The sequence below is a fragment of the Bombina bombina genome, chromosome 5 (genome assembly GCF_027579735.1).
Source record: "Bombina bombina isolate aBomBom1 chromosome 5, aBomBom1.pri, whole genome shotgun sequence".
NCBI lineage: Eukaryota > Metazoa > Chordata > Amphibia > Anura > Bombinatoridae > Bombina > Bombina bombina.
In genome coordinates, this window is record NC_069503.1 from 241,022,356 (window position 1) to 241,039,074 (window position 16,719).

The 16,719-nt window shown below is 41.2% G+C and overlaps 1 protein-coding gene and 1 pseudogene across 1 annotated transcript in view; both read left to right on the plus strand.

Moving 5' to 3' along the window:
- Positions 1–16,719, plus strand: part of LOC128661435 (patched domain-containing protein 3-like) — a 333,526-nt gene that overhangs the window by 39,247 nt on the left and 277,560 nt on the right. The gene's annotated exons all lie outside the window — the stretch shown is intronic.
- On the plus strand, positions 3,252–3,422 carry LOC128661842 (uncharacterized; annotated as a pseudogene).

Sequence of the window (16,719 nt, forward strand, 5' to 3'; positions counted from 1 at the left end):
TCTTAGGATTTGGGTAATGTTCCTAAAGGTTCTTCTCCTTTGTAGAGTGAAGCTTGAGATGTCTGGAAATACCGAGAGCTGCTGGAATTTAGCTGGTAGTTGAGGTTTATTGGCCAATTCTTTCAGTATCTTCTCCTTATGAGTGAAAAAATGTATCCTAGCAAGGACATCTCTCGGCTTATCCTGAGATACCGACTGTGGTCTTGCCACCCTGTGGACCCTGTCTAGTAGGAAACTTGTCGGGTCAGTATCAGGCAGTATAGCCTTACAAAACTCTAAGACATAGGGTTCCAGATCTTGTGAGCCAATATCTTCAGATATTCCTCGGAACCTCAAATTATTCCGTCTGGACCTGTCCTCCATATCAGCCAATTTTATCTCCAAATCTGATAACTGGGTTGCCAAGCTCTGGGAATATGCCAGGAGATGGGCCTGATCTACCGTAAGATCTTCTTGCTTGCGTTCCAGGGTGTCCGTCCTTTCTCCCAGTGACGCAATCTCTCTGCGCAGCTCAGCTGTAGAACCCTTTATTTCTTTAGTTAACGTGTCTTGAAGAAGGTTCATGCGCTTGGTGAGAGCATCAACGATAGATGTAGACATTGCGTCTGATGTGGGAGCTTGAGAATTAATACTGTTGTCAGATTCGCTGTCATCCATCACAGAAGCAGAGTCTCGGTATGCTTGAGCTTTATGAGACAAATGGCCTTTAAAGTGGTCAGCTACTGTCTTCTTGGGTGGTTGAGATAGCCTTGGTTTTCTTCTAGAGTTTTGGGACATGCTCTGTTTCCTGTCCTCAGCCGTAGGAGAGTAGATAACTGGAATCCAGTCAGATATTGCACCAGAATGTAGAGTAGCAACTATAAAGAGTAGATTGTAGAAAATTGTGACATAGTCCCCCTGACGTCAATCTTAAGTTAGGCAGCCATATTCAGCATATTGTCATCAAACAGGGAGAGGTGTAGCAATATATTGTATACTAATAGAGTGTCCTGCTTTACGTCATATGAAGACTGATTCTTTAATATCCTACAGAGCATAGATAGTGCAGTATTAATTAGGGTGCAGATGCTTGTTAAGTCCCTTTGTCACTGCGCTTGTATTGTGTGCGCCAGGAGGGTGTAGAGGGAGTCTATTGTGATCCACTCCGGCCCTGCAGTCTGCAATTGCCTTAAATTGAAAGTGTGCTTCAGAATTACACTCTGTCTAATAATTCTGTGGATAGAGCGTACAGAGGTATTCACAAAAAGCTTGTGTATAAATATGTCAGAGCTAGGCCCTTTCTATTGTTGAGATAAAAAGGTTTCAAATGCGACCTTTGGGGCAGCTATGAGACTGAGGTATATTGCTGGTTGCCTGATAAAAATATATATGCTGGTGGTTGATGGCAGGCCTCAGGTGTAGGTAACAGTCTTATATGCTTTGACAGGGCCTACCAAGGTTAGCAACTAGATGCCAGGCTCAGTTATCCCGGTTATGTAGACAGCAGGGTCTTAACATATGTGTCCTTATGTGTGTATAGTATTCTTACCCGGTCTCCTCTGCAATGTCTGTTCCGCTGCTGGGTCCGGGTAGGCAGGCAGGCCGCAAGATGGTGGCGGTTCGCGCCTATTAGGCTGTGGCGCACTTTAATTTTGGAGACTTTGGTCCTCACCTCAGTTCAATGCGGGCTCTGGGCTGTAGTTCCAGGGAATCGGATGGCCCTGGGAAATGGTAAGTCTAAGTGTGCGTTCTCTAGGGGGAATTAGCCACCTGATACCTCCCGGCAGATTCAGAGTTGGAAATAGCCTGCCGTTCCGGAGCGGAGCCCCGACCCTCCGGACAGCGAAGGCAAGAGCAGGGGTATCGCTACAAAGTCAGATGGTCTAGTAGATCAGAGCCAAGTCTCTGCTTTATCGGTAGTTGCGCGTGTGTGGGGGCCAGTGCAAGGCCTCAGGTTGTCCTCCCGGTCCGACACTGCGGTTGTGGGTACTCTTATGGTGGGATGGTTGTTAAGCTTCGGGGTAAGAACACAAACTCCGATGGTAGTAAAAAAGGCTACACAGGCGCCCTGGAGCGGAGCCCCAACCCTCCAGGGCCGTGTAGACTGTGGCTGCTGGGCTGCTGTAGGAGTCCCGTAACCTGGAGGCTAGTTACCCTCCGTCAAGTTGAAGATAGCGCCAAAAATTTTTCGCTCTCACTTAAATTTGGCGAGTGCTAAGGTGTTCCAGGCTGCTTTAGAATATAAATTTTCCCAATTTCTAGAGAGTTTAATCTGCCAAATATAAAGTTTAATACACAGAGGCTGTCAGAGCTCGCCACTTGTGCTGCTGCTCTGTACCGCGGCTAGCTCCACCCCCATTTTTCACACATTTTATTGTATTCTCACGTCATGATATAGATAGATAGATATAGATAGATAGGTATATAATAGATAGATAGATTTATTAAATTATATATATAACTAGTCCTAAAGCTTGTGTACACGGGCCATTTTTTGCAGTACAGCGGTCCCACCCCTTGCACTCTCTCCCCCCTCTATTTTGCTCTCTCCCCCTCTTTTTTGCTCTCTCTCTCTCCCCTCTTTTTTGCTCTCTCTCTCCCCTCCTCTCTTTTGCGCTCTCTCCCCCTCTTTTGCTCTCTCCTCTCCCCTCTCTTTTGCTCTCACTTTCTCCCCCCTCTCTTTTGCGCTCTCTTCTCCTCTTTTGTGCTGTCTCTCTCCTCTCTATATTGCTCTCTCTCTCCCCCCTCTCTTTTGCTCTCTCTCTCCCCCTCTCTTTTGCTCTCTCTCTCTCTCTCCACCCTCTCTTTTGCTCTCTCTCTCTCCCCCTCTCTTGCTCTCTCTCTCTTTCTCCCCCTTTCTTTTGCTCTCTCTCTCTCCCACCTCACTTGCTCTCCCTCCACCCTCTCTTGCTCTCTCTCTTCCCCCGAGGGGTCAAGTCCTACAAAAAAAAGTGTGGGAACTCCCCAAGACTTCCACCCCCCTCACAAATATTATTGTTTTTTTTTTTATATATATATATATATATATATATATATATATATATAGTGTGTATATATATATATATATATATTTTTTTTTATATATATATCTATATATATATATATAAAACAAACACAATGCTACAGAGGTGGAACACCTTACAACTAAATTTTTGCAGGTATGTTGCAAATAATGATATATTGAATGATTCACAGTAGTATAATTGTTAATTAATAAATAAATAAAACTGCTAAGAAGGAGTCAAACATGTAATAAAATGAATAAAAATACTATCGCTTCAAGTGCAGTATCTGTTCTTATCAGATTAATATCTGATACGTCCCCTATCTGGGGACCATATATTAAATGGATTTTTGGAACAGGGAGATGGAAGAAGAGCTTGCTCTGTCCACTCCACGCATTGACCTGGTATTGCAGTACCTCCAGGACCGGTGCACAAAAAAAAAAATGAATAAAAATACTTATCAAAATATAGGCAATATAGATATATATGCAAAAGTCTTATCTTTCTGTTGTTAGAACTTGAAAAAGATTAGAGAGCGGTGTTCAGTGCTGCTCGTCCAAAACAACTCAAGGTTCAGATTGAGTAATGAGGTACAGCTGCGAGAATCTATAAAAACAAGCACACAAAAACACCTCTCATGGTGAAGATCAATTTAATAAAGGCAAACACATATAAAAACAAATAACCTTATGGTGTTCCCTACTCACAAGTAAAACCTCAATCTAATGAGGTAAGGATAAGCAGATGGATGTCAAAGTGTCCCCACTTATTTCCAGGTATTATCACCAATCGTAATCCAAAGACTTGAAACTCCGGTTCCTCCCAATATCCTCAGTGGAGCACACGGTCAGTCCTATCCGCTTCTCGGTGGTAAAAGTCCACTGATGTCTTTAAAAAGTACCGCTCTATTGGAGCTAATTAAAACGCTGTGAGTACCTGCAGTTAACACAGAACTCCGCTTCAGCGTGTGTATCGCAATTGACGTAAGGTGGGCATGGCCTTACGCGTTTCACGGAATTCATCCGCTTCGTCAGAGGCTTGATGTCCGCCCACCTCACCAGCTGTGCTTTTCAAGACAGCGTACAGGTACACTCCCACCCTACGTCATGAGCCATGCTGTTTAGCGCCTGTCACAGATTCTTATTTCTGGCTCTTACAGTGAAAAGCAACACTTGATGTAAAAATATAAATATTGCGGTCTCATGATGCCTATTTGACAACACACAAAAACAAGCTAACTGATAACCTAATTCCATACAATAAGTTAATTCTATTATGATACTTCTTATTGATAATAAAAAGGAATAAAATAAGAATAATAATAATAAAAATTGATTTTCAATACACGACTACCCTAATTAAACTTTCTTAACCAAAAAAAATGATAAGAAATTCTACTACTACTACATGTTGTATTCATTACCCTGTTTATGAGCTCTGGCAACATTATAAAATATTTTACTAATAAAACCTAGCCTAGGCTTAATTTGGTATAACATGTTTAGGAATTACAACTTAAAACCCAAAAAGACCTAAACAACTGCACTGAACTACAATTCCTGTCCCTTCTTTTTAAAGGGTAAAAATAAATCTACAATATACACTTTTGAGGACATTTCTATCATAAAAAATTAAAATTACTGAACAGTTTGCTGTCCCTTCATTCATATTTCCATCCTCAACCTTAACGTAAATACAGAAATGTCAGTTCTAACAAGTATAGTGCTTCCACTTAAGGTGTCCCTCTTTCAATTTTACATATGTAATTTAGCCAGTACAACATTACATATAAATATATCTGTATTGTTGTAGTTTTATTCAACATATTTTTACATGTATTCAAAGGGAGCTTTAGTAAAATACTCGGACACGTTAACCAATGGATAACGTTTAGTGTCACACAATTGAATAGAATTATTGTATTTATTTTAATTACTCAATTTTAATCTGAGTTAAATTAAGAAGGCTTGAATGTCCACCTCCCTATTCATTCCATAGGGTTCCATAGTCTGAAGGGAGTGGATCCAGAATGTCTCCCTTTGTCTTAGGCGTAACATCCTGTCCCCTCTTCTCTCGTCCAATACTACCTGTTCAATTGCTTTGAATCGTAAAAATCGTAAGTGTATATTGTTGATTTATTTTTACCCTTTAAAAAGAAGGGACAGGAATTGTAGTTCAGTGCAGTTGTTTAGGTCTTTTTGTGTTTTAAGTTGTAATTCCTAAACATGTTATACCAAATTAAGCCTAGGCTAGGTTTTATTAGTAAAATATTTTATAATGTTGCCAGAGCTCATAAACAGGGTAATGAATATAACATGTAGTAGTAGTAGAATTTCTTAGCATTATTTTTAGTTAAGAAAGTTTAATTAGAGTAGTCGTGTATTGAAAATCAATTTTTATTATTATTATTCTTATTTTATTCCTTTTTATTATCAATAAGAAGTATCATATTAGAATTAACTTATTGTATGCAATTAGGTTATCAGTTAGCGTTGTTTTTGTGTGTTGTCAAATAGGCATCATGAGACCGCAATATGTATATTTTTACATCAAGTGTTGCTTTTCACTGTAAGAGCCAGAAATAAGTATCTGTGACAGACGCTAAACAGCATGGCTCATGACGTAGGGTGGGAGTGTACCTGTACGCTGTCTTGAAAAGCACAGCTGGTGAGGTGGGTGGACATCAAGGCTCTGATGAAGCAGATGAGTTCCGTGAAATGCGTAAGGCCACTCCCACCTTACGTCAATTGCGATACACACACTGAAGCGGAGTTCTGTGTTAACTGCAGGTACTCACAGCGTTTTGATTAGCTCCAATAGAGCGGTACTTTTTAAAGACATCAGTGGACTTTAACCACCGAGAAGCGGATAGGACTGACTGTGTGCTCCACTGGGGACATTGGGAGGAACCAGAGTTTCAAGTCTTTGGACTATGATTGGTGATAATACCTGGAAATAAGTGGGGACACTTTGACATCCATCTGCTTATCCTTACCTCATTAGATTGAGGTTTTACTTGTGAGTAGGGAACACCATAAGGTTATTTGTTTTTATATGTGTTTGCCTTTATTAAATTGATCTGCACCATGAGAGGTGTTTTGTGCGCTTGTTTTTATAGATTCTCGCATATATATATATATATATATATATATATATATATATATATACATATATATATACACACACACACTGTATTTATATGTATATAATATAAACACTTCGGTTAATGAAAGCAAATCAAATCCAATGAAGGGTTGAATGGTTGCAATCCTCCTCTGTCACAGAGTTTTAAACCACTTAAGGTGTTAGTCCTATTTCTGCTGAGGGGAGCTAAATTAACTCCAGAGCAAGTCACACAGAAATATAAACATCATTTGTTCAACACAGTGCAGGGTAATCACTCAGAAGGGCCCCTGACAGGCTTCCATTTAGTGTATTGTAGGAAGTGTTACTGCCCATTACTAGAGGATCTCACTATCCCTCTAACCAGACTGTGCTCCAGCTCCTCACAGCAGCAACAGCAGCAGCAGCAGTATTTTCTGAAGTGTTTCTATTCTCTAGGGAACTTAGTTCCCCCTGCAAAAATAGTGTAGGAACTCCGTTCCCATGCGTTCCTACTCGACTTGACCCCTGCTTCCCCCTCTATTTTGCACTCTCTCTTTCTCCCCCTCTCTTTTGCTCTCTCTCTCCCCTCTCTTTTGCTCACTCCAACCTCTCTGCTCTCTCTCTCCCCCTTTCTTTTGCTCTCTCTCCCCCCTCTATTTTGCTCTCTCTCTCTCCCCCCTCTCTTTTGCTCTCTCTCTCTCTTCCCCTCTCTTTTACGCTCTCCCCTTCTCTTTTGCTCTCTCTCCCTCTTCTATTTTTCTATCTCTCTCCTCCTTCTCTTTTGCTTTCTCTCCCCCTCTCTTTTGCTCTCCATCTCCCTCTCTTTTGCTCTCTCTCCCCCTCTCTTTTGTGTTCTCTCTCTCACCCTCTCTTTTGCTCACTTTCTCTCTCCCCCTTCTCTTTTTCTCTCTCTCTCCCTTCTCTTTTGCTCTCTCTCCCCCTCTCTTTTGCTTCTCTCTCACCCTCTCTTTTGCTCTCTCCCTCCCCCCTCTTTTGCTCTCTCCCCCCTCTCTTTGGCTCTATCTCCCCCCTCTTTTGCTCTATATCTTTCCTCTTGTGTGCTCTCTTTCCTGCCCTGCCCCGCCTGTCCCATCATGCCCGCCCTTCCCCGCCCCATCATGTCTGGCCAGCCCCACCCCCTTCGCAACCGACCAGCCACGCCCTCTTCATGGATCAGGTGCTAGGTCAGTTTGTTGAAGGCCAGGTTTGTTTGTCCTTGCTCAGTCTCTACTGCATATGACAGCTTTGGACAAACACACTTGGCGTTTTAGGATTTTCTGAGTCTGCTGAAAAAAAAAAATATATATATATATAAACTGTATATGTATGTATATGTATATATATATATAAGTTCAGGGGGATTTGCACTCTCACCTCACAAATATTCTGCCAGCATGTCAGTAACAACAATATCCATACAAAAGTTATAGATCCGCACTCTCTGATGAAGCCGGACAGGTGAAACAATTGTTAGCTCTTTTCTACACTCCCCCTTTTCCTAAACAAGTGGTTGGGAAGGAGGATCACTTTTCTGTGGACACCATCACACATCACATAATATAACATAACAGGTAATGCCCGGAGCACTTGTCTTGAGAGCATATCGGAAGCACTCTGACTTCTCAGCTGTTTTGGATAGGGCAGTTTATCCCACTCCTGAAACAGAAATGTGAGAGGCGCTCACACACTCAAGGTACTACCGGAACGAGCGGGGGGTGGGATGTTTGCGTGGTTTGCTATATAGCCTGTCAGCAGCAAGTCTTTACGAAGACATCCTGCATTCAGCATACCAGCGTGTTCCTCAGTTATCTGATGGATGCAAGGATTATCAGGCTATCCCAGTATCAGTAGCAACTGGCAGGACTTTTTCAGCAGTTTTCACTTTTAGTCCGGCATTATATGCATTGCTGGGACAATACTGGATTTGCAGTTCCTATTTGACCATCGTGGATGTACTGTGGTAAATGTATCCTCATCCCTTATACTTGGACATTTTGTTCACACTCCTATTTTGTTAGGAAGTATGGGGTACTGTGTATTACTTATTTTGTTATTTTTATTTTGATCCTTGGCACATTAAATTACTTATATTATTGTACTAATATCTGTTTGCAGTCTCTTTATCAGTGTGGGTGGCTAAATTACTTTTTGGCCATCATTTTTGCATATTAGCATAACTATTTATAGAGGCAAGAGTGCGAATTATAAGTACTTTTTTTTCTTATTTTTATCTATTTAGATTTTTAATGTGTACCGACGGTTTGATCCCTAAAACGTCACTTTACACATTAAATATATATATGTATATTATACAGATTAAAAAAGTGAGAAAAAGTGATACATAATAATATCACTGAAAAAGACTGGGAATTCAGCACTCTTTAAGAATACAAATAGAAGCAACACTCTCAAAAATAAATATCAAAAACAAGTTTATTTGTACAAAAGTGTCGGGCATGGGCCCATCGCAATGACAGTACTCAAGAAAAATACTTGATTTTACACATGAAGTTAATAAACAAAAACAAGAAATCAATCTACACTCAAAATCTAGGGCTGGCCCCAGTGTGACACAAGCAATGTTTCATAGAGATATTCCTGCCAAGAGAGTAAAGTAACACTCTATATACAGTATATCATAAATTGTGAAGATGTGCACAGAACAGCTACACCCGTTCAAGAACTCAGGACCCCCAAGGGAGGTATTAGAAAAGCACCTGAGCTGAAACAGTCTTAAGAGGGATCTAAGCTGTCTGTGCGCAGCCACTAGACTTGTGGTAAAGTATTTAGCACAGCTTATACATAATCACAAGACAGGAAGCGTAACCACGCTTAAGTAAGGTTAGAAGCTCTATAGCTAGTTAGTAAGCAAATTAATATGTGCTGTATGCAAACTGCACTTGAATAGATCAAGAAAAGTCTGTAGTGTTATGAGCCAGACACAGTCCTTTTATATTAGTGACAAAAGCAAAGTCACAGCACTCAGATGGTTATATCCATAACGTCCACAATATGATAAGTACAAGGTGTCGTGAGACCTTAAAGCTGTTAGGCACAGTAGAAAGGTTGGAGTATAGAGCAAGTCAAGTAATAGGGTTAGTAATGCTGCACAGCATGCAGGAGGGTACCTCTTATAGTGATCACGTACCCCTCTGTCGACTGCATATATCCGCTGCCTGCATAGACCATTGTATGGATACCCAGCACTCCAAATAAGCTCTTCCAAACAGAAGCACCTCCAAACAGAAACACAACTTCCTTCCTCTTCTGCTACACACTCAGATAGAGAGATGAGAGAGATGTAGTCACCAGCGGGAACATAAACTAGCTTTACTTTCAGCGTTTCGTTACTGAATGCTCCGCTAAACAAACAAAGCAGCGGTTCAAGTCATGTGGGCCGGTCTGCCAATGCCAAAGACTCAGTTGCTTTTCTAATACCTCCCATGGGGGAGCTGAGTTCTTGAACGGGTGTAGCTGTTCTGTGCACAATTTATGATATACTGTATATAGAGTGTTACTTTACTCTCTTGGCAGGAATATCTCTATGAATCATTGCTTATGTCACACTGGAGCCGGCCCTAGATTTTAAGTTTAGATGGATTTCTTGTTTTTGTTTATTCACTTCATGTTTAAAATTCAGTATTTTTCTTAAATACTGTCATTACGACGGGCCCATGCCTGACACTTTTATACAAATATACTTGTTTTTTATATTTATTTTTGAGAGTGTTGCTTCTATTTGTATTCTAAAAGAGTGCTGAATTCCCAGTCTTTTTCAGTGATATTATTATGTATCACTTTTTCTCGCTTTTTTAAATCTGTATATTTTATTTAATGGGTCTGCACTAGTGATGTCGCAAACCTAAAAATTTTGGTTCGCGAACGGCGGACTCGAATTTCCGCAACTGTTCGTGAACCGGCGAACCGGGCAAACCGCCATTGACTTCAATAGGCAGGCGAACTTTAAAACCCACAGGGACTCTTTCTGGCCACAATAGTGATGGAAAAGTTGTTTCAAGGGGACTAACACCTGGACTGTGGCATGCCGGAGGGGGATCCATGGCAAAACTCCCACGGAAAATTACATAGTTGATGCAGAGTCTGGTTTTAAGCCATAAAGGGCCTAAATCACCTAACATTCCTAAATTGTTTGGAATAACGTGCTTTAAAACATCAGGTATGATGTTGTATCGATCAGGTAGTGTAAGGGTTAATGGTAAAAGCTGGTGGGCTAAGAGTTCAGACAAGCCAGCTGTCAGACGCCGGGCAAGGGGGTGACTTTGGGAAATTGGCTTCTTACACTCAAACATGTCCTTGACAGACACCTGACTGTGGGCAGATGACCAGGAACTGCTACGTAAGAGAGACTGAGTGGCGGATGGTTGAGAGGGGGCAAGGAGTACAGCAGTGGTTGACGTGGCTGAAGATGCTGGACCAGGAGGAGGATGGCGGCTTTGAGTTTGTGTGCTGCTTCTACTCATGTGTTCATCCCATCGACGTTTGTGATGTGAGACCATGTGCCTTCGCAAAGCAGTTGTACCTAGGTGGGTGTTGGACTTCCCACGACTCAGTTTCTTTTGGCACAGGTTGCAAATGGCATCGCTGTTGTCAGAGGCAGACACACAAAAAAAATGCCACACTGCTGAGCTCTGCGATGACGGGATTCTGGTGGTGGCAACAGCATGCGTTGATTGGCGTGCTGTCTGGCTGACCCCGGGTGCCGATGCATGCTGTCTGACTGTGCCACTATCTCATTGCAACGACTTCCCCCTGCTTCCAACTCATCTCCTCCTCCTCCTCTCTGTCTCCCCATCTGAACTTTCCCCCTCTTCTTCTTCTCTTTTAGCGGGCACCCACATGACATCCACGGACGAATCATCATCAACCGATTCACTTGTATCTGACAAATCAACAAAGGAAGCATCAGCGGGTACAACATCACCATCATCATCACACCATACGTCCATGTCTGTAATGCTGCCTGACTGAGACATATCACTGTTATCTACATCCTCTGTCAATGATGGTTGCGCATCACTCATTTCTTCCAACTGATGTGTCAATAACTCCTCTGACAGATCAAGTGAAGCGGCTGTGGTGCTAGTGTTGGTGGTGGCAGCAGGCGGGCGAGTGGCACTGGTCACTTGAGAGGTGCCCGAAGCTAAGCTGGAGGTGGATGGTGCGTCAAGGTTAGGAGCGGAAGCTGTAGAAGATTGGGTGTCCTGTGTTAGCCATTCAACTAGGTCCTCCTCAGAACTTTTCTCGTCCATGGCACGTGGCCCCTGAACACTGTGCATTATTGTAGGGTCAAAGGGAATCACAGCACCACGACCACGACAGCACCTATGGGGTGGCCTGTCTCTGCCTGTCATTTTTTTTTTAAATGTAGACTTACACTACTATTAAACAAAATATGAGTGGTGCCACTGGGCAAGTGGGCACAGTATACGCTGTGAGCCTGACACAAAAAAGCAGACTGATGTTTCACAATCCAAAAAGTTTATTTTTTTTAAATGTACACTTACGCTACTATTAAACAAGATATGAGTGGTGGCACTGGGCAAGTGGGCACAGTATACGCTGTGAGCCTGACACAAAAAAGCAGACTGATGTTTCACAGTCAAAAATGTTTATTTTTTAGATATTTAAACTACTGTTCCAACAAATATGAGTGGTGCCACTAACTTGGCAATTGGGCCTGGCACACACGCTGGCAGGCAGGCAAATGCAATAAGATTACAAAAGCAGACTGATGTTTGACAGTCCAAAAAGTTTTTTTTTAAAATATTTACACTACTGTTACAACAAATATGATTGGTGGCACTAGTTGGCAAGTGGGCCTGGCACACACGCTGGCAGGCAGGCAACTGCAATTAGATTACACTAGCTGAATGATGTTTCACAGTCAAAAAAGTTTTTTTTTTTAAATATTTACAATTCTGTTATAACAAATATGATTGGTGGCACTAGTTGGCAAGTGGGCCTGGCACACATGCTGGCAGGCAGGCAACTGCAATTCGATTGCACTAGCAGACTGATGTTTCACAGTCAAAAAAGTTTTTTTAAAAAATATTTACACTACTGTTACAACAAATACGAGTGGTGCCACTAACTTGGCAAGTGGGCCTGGCACACACGCTGGCAGGCAGGCAACTTCAATTAGATTACAATAGCAGACTGATGTTTCACAGTCAAAAAAGTTTTTTTTAAAATATTTACACTACTGTTATAACAAATATGAGTGGTGGCACTAGTTGGCAAGTGGGCCTGGCAAACACGCTGGCAGGCAGGCAACTGCAATTAGATTGCACTAGCTGACTGATGTTTCACAGTCAAAAAAGTTTTTTTTTTTAAATATTTACACTACTGTTACAACAAATATGAGTGGTGCCACTAGTTGTCAAGTGGACCTGGCACACACGCTGGCAGGCAGGCAACTGCAATTAGATTACACTAGCTGAATGATGTTTCACAGTCAAAAAAGTTTTTTTAAAAAATATTTACAATTCTGTTATAACAAATATGATTGGTGGCACTAGTTGGCAAGTGGGCCTGGCACACACGCTGGCAGGCAGGCAACTGCAATTCGATTGCACTAGCAGACTGATGTTTCACAGTCAAAAAAGTTTTTTTAAAAAATATTTACACTACTGTTACAACAAATACGAGTGGTGCCACTAACTTGGCAAGTGGGCCTGGCACACACGCTGGCAGGCAGGCAACTTCAATTAGATTACAATAGCAGACTGATGTTTCACAGTCAAAAAAGTTTTTTTTTTAAATATTTACACTACTGTTATAACAAATATGAGTGGTGGCACTAGTTGGCAAGTGGGCCTGGCAAACACGCTGGCAGGCAGGCAGGCAACTGCAATTAGATTGCACTAGCTGACTGATGTTTCACAGTCAAAAAAGTTTTTTTTTAAAATATTTACACTACTGTTACAACAAATATGAGTGGTGCCACTAACTTGGCAAGTGGGCCTGGCACACACGCTGGAAGGCAGGCAACTTCAATTAGATTACACTAGCAGACTGATGTTTCACAGTCAAAAAAGTTTTTTTTTTAAATATTTACACTACTGTTATAACAAATATGATTGGTGGCACTAGTTGGCAAGTGGGCCTGGCACACACGCTGGCAGGCAGGCAACTGCAATAAGATTACACTAGCTGACTGATGTTTCACAGTCAAAAAAGTTTTTTTTTTAAATGTACAATACTGTTATAACAAATATGATTGGTGGTACTAGTTGGCAAGTGGGCCTGGCACACACGCTGGCAGGCAGGCAACTGCAATTAGATTACACTAGCTGAATGATGTTTCACAGTCAAAAAAGTTTTTTTTTTAAATATTTACAATTCTGTTATAACAAATATGATTGGCGGCACTAGTTGGCAAGTGGGCCTGGCACACACGCTGGCAGGCAGGCAACTGCAATTCGATTGCACTAGCAGACTGATGTTTCACAGTCAAAAAAGTTTTTTTTTTAAATATTTACACTACTGTTACAACAAATACGAGTGGTGCCACTAACTTGGCAAGTGGGCCTGGCACACACGCTGGCAGGCAGGCAACTTCAATTAGATTACAATAGCAGACTGATGTTTCACAGTCAAAAAAGTTTTTTTTAAAATATTTACACTACTGTTATGACAAATATGAGTGGTGGCACTAGTTGGCAAGTGGGCCTGGCAAACACGCTGGCAGGCAGGCAACTGCAATTAGATTGCACTAGCTGACTGATGTTTCACAGTCAAAAAAGTTTTTTTTTTTAAATATTTACACTACTGTTACAACAAATATGAGTGGTGCCACTAGTTGTCAAGTGGACCTGGCACACACGCTGGCAGGCAGGCAACTGCAATTAGATTACACTAGCTGAATGATGTTTTACAGTCAAAAAAGTTTTTTTTTTAAATATTTACAATTCTGTTATAACAAATATGATTGGTGGCACTAGTTGGCAAGTGGGCCTGGCACACACGCTGGCAGGCAGGCAACTGCAATTCGATTGCACTAGCAGACTGATGTTTCACAGTCAAAAAAGTTTTTTTAAAAAATATTTACACTACTGTTACAACAAATACGAGTGGTGCCACTAACTTGGCAAGTGGGCCTGGCACACACGCTGGCAGGCAGGCAACTTCAATTAGATTACAATAGCAGACTGATGTTTCACAGTCAAAAAAGTTTTTTTTTAAATATTTACACTACTGTTATAACAAATATGAGTGGTGGCACTAGTTGGCAAGTGGGCCTGGCAAACACGCTGGCAGGCAGGCAACTGCAATTAGATTGCACTAGCTGACTGATGTTTCACAGTCAAAAAAGTTTTTTTTTTTAAATATTTACACTACTGTTACAACAAATATGAGTGGTGCCACTAGTTGTCAAGTGGACCTGGCACACACGCTGGCAGGCAGGCAACTGCAATTAGATTACACTAGCTGAATGATGTTTCACAGTCAAAAAAGTTTTTTTTAAAAATATTTACAATTCTGTTATAACAAATATGATTGGTGGCACTAGTTGGCAAGTGGGCCTGGCACACACGCTGGCAGGCAGGCAACTGCAATTCGATTGCACTAGCAGACTGATGTTTCACAGTCAAAAAAGTTTTTTTTTTAAATATTTACACTACTGTTATAACAAATATGAGTGGTGGCACTAGTTGGCAAGTGGGCCTGGCAAACACGCTGGCAGGCAGGCAACTGCAATTAGATTGCACTAGCTGACTGATGTTTCACAGTCAAAAAAGTTTTTTTTTTAAATATTTACACTACTGTTACAACAAATATGAGTGGTGCCACTAACTTGGCAAGTGGGCCTGGCACACACGCTGGCAGGCAGGCAACTTCAATTAGATTACACTAGCAGACTGATGTTTCACAGTCAAAAAAGTTTTTTTTTTAAATATTTACACTACTGTTATAACAAATATGATTGGTGGCACTAGTTGGCAAGTGGGCCTGGCACACACGCTGGCAGGCAGGCAACTGCAATAAGATTACACTAGCTGACTGATGTTTCACAGTCAAAAAAGTTTTTTTTTTTAAATGTACAATACTGTTATAACAAATATGATTGGTGGTACTAGTTGGCAAGTGGGCCTGGCACACACGCTGGCAGGCAGGCAACTGCAATTCGATTGCACTAGCAGACTGATGTTTCACAGTTAAAAAAGTTTTTTTTTTAAATATTTACACTACTGTTACAACAAATATGAGTGGTGCCACTAACTTGGCAAGTGGGCCTGGCACACACGCTGGCAGGCAGGCAACTTCAATTAGATTACACTAACAGACTGATGTTTAACAGTCAAAAAAGTTTTTTTTTAAATATTTACACTACTGTTATAACAAATATGATTGGTGGCACTAGTTGGAAAGTGGGCCTGGCACACACGCTGGCAGGCAGGCAGGCAGGCAACTGCAATTAAATAACACTAGCAGACTGATGTAAAAGTTTTTGTAAAAAATTTTTACACTAATGTTACAACAGATAGTTGTGGTGGCACTGAGGATGGAAGTAGGCACAGTATATGCTGGGAGCCTGACACACAGGCTGGCACTAGTGGCAGGCTGGCCTGGAAACTAAAATTAAATAACACTTGCAGACTGATGTAAAAGTTTTTTTTAAAAAATGTTACACTAATGTTACAACAGATAGGAGTGGTGGCACTGAGAATGGAAGTAGGCACAGTATATGCTGGTAGCCTGACACACAGGCTGGCACTAGTGGCAGGCTGGCCTGGCAACTAAAATTAAATAACACTAGCAGACTGATGTAAAAGTTTTTTTTTAAAGAAGTTACACTAATGTTAAAACAGATATGAGTGGTGGCACTGAGGATGGAAGTAGGCACAGTATATGCTGGGAGCCTGACACACAGGCTGGCACTAGTGGCAGGCTGGCCTGGCAACTAAAATTAAATAACACTAGCAGACTGATGTAAAAGTTTTTTTAAAAAACATTTACACTAATGTTACACCAGATATGAGTGGTGGCACTGAGGCTGGCAGTGGCAGGCTGGCCTGGCAACTGCAATTAGATTACACTAGCAGACTGATGTAAAAGTTTTTTTTTTTTAAATTTACACTAATATTACACCAGATATGAGTGGTGGCACAGAGCAATTAATCACAGTATATGCTGTGCGTCTGACACACAGGCCTGATGGATAATGAAATTAGATTACAATAGCAAACAGACGTAAAAGTTTTTTTTTTTTTTAATTTACACTAATGTTACACCAGATATGAGTGGTGGCACAGAGCAATTAATCACAGTATATGCTGTGGGCCTGACACACAGGCCTGATGGAAAATGAAATTAGATTACACTAGCAAACTGATGTAATTTTTTTTTTTTAATTTACACTAACGTTACACCAGATATGAGTGGTGGCACAGAGCAATTAATCACAGTATATGCTGTGCGCCTGACGGAAACTGAAATTAGATTACACTAGCAAACTGATGTAAAATTTTTTTTTTTAAATTTACACTAACGTTACACCAGATATGAGTGGTGGCACAGAGCAATTAATCACAGTATATGCTGTGGGCCTGACACACAGGCCTGATGGAAAATGAAATTAGATTACAATAGCAAACTGATATAAAAG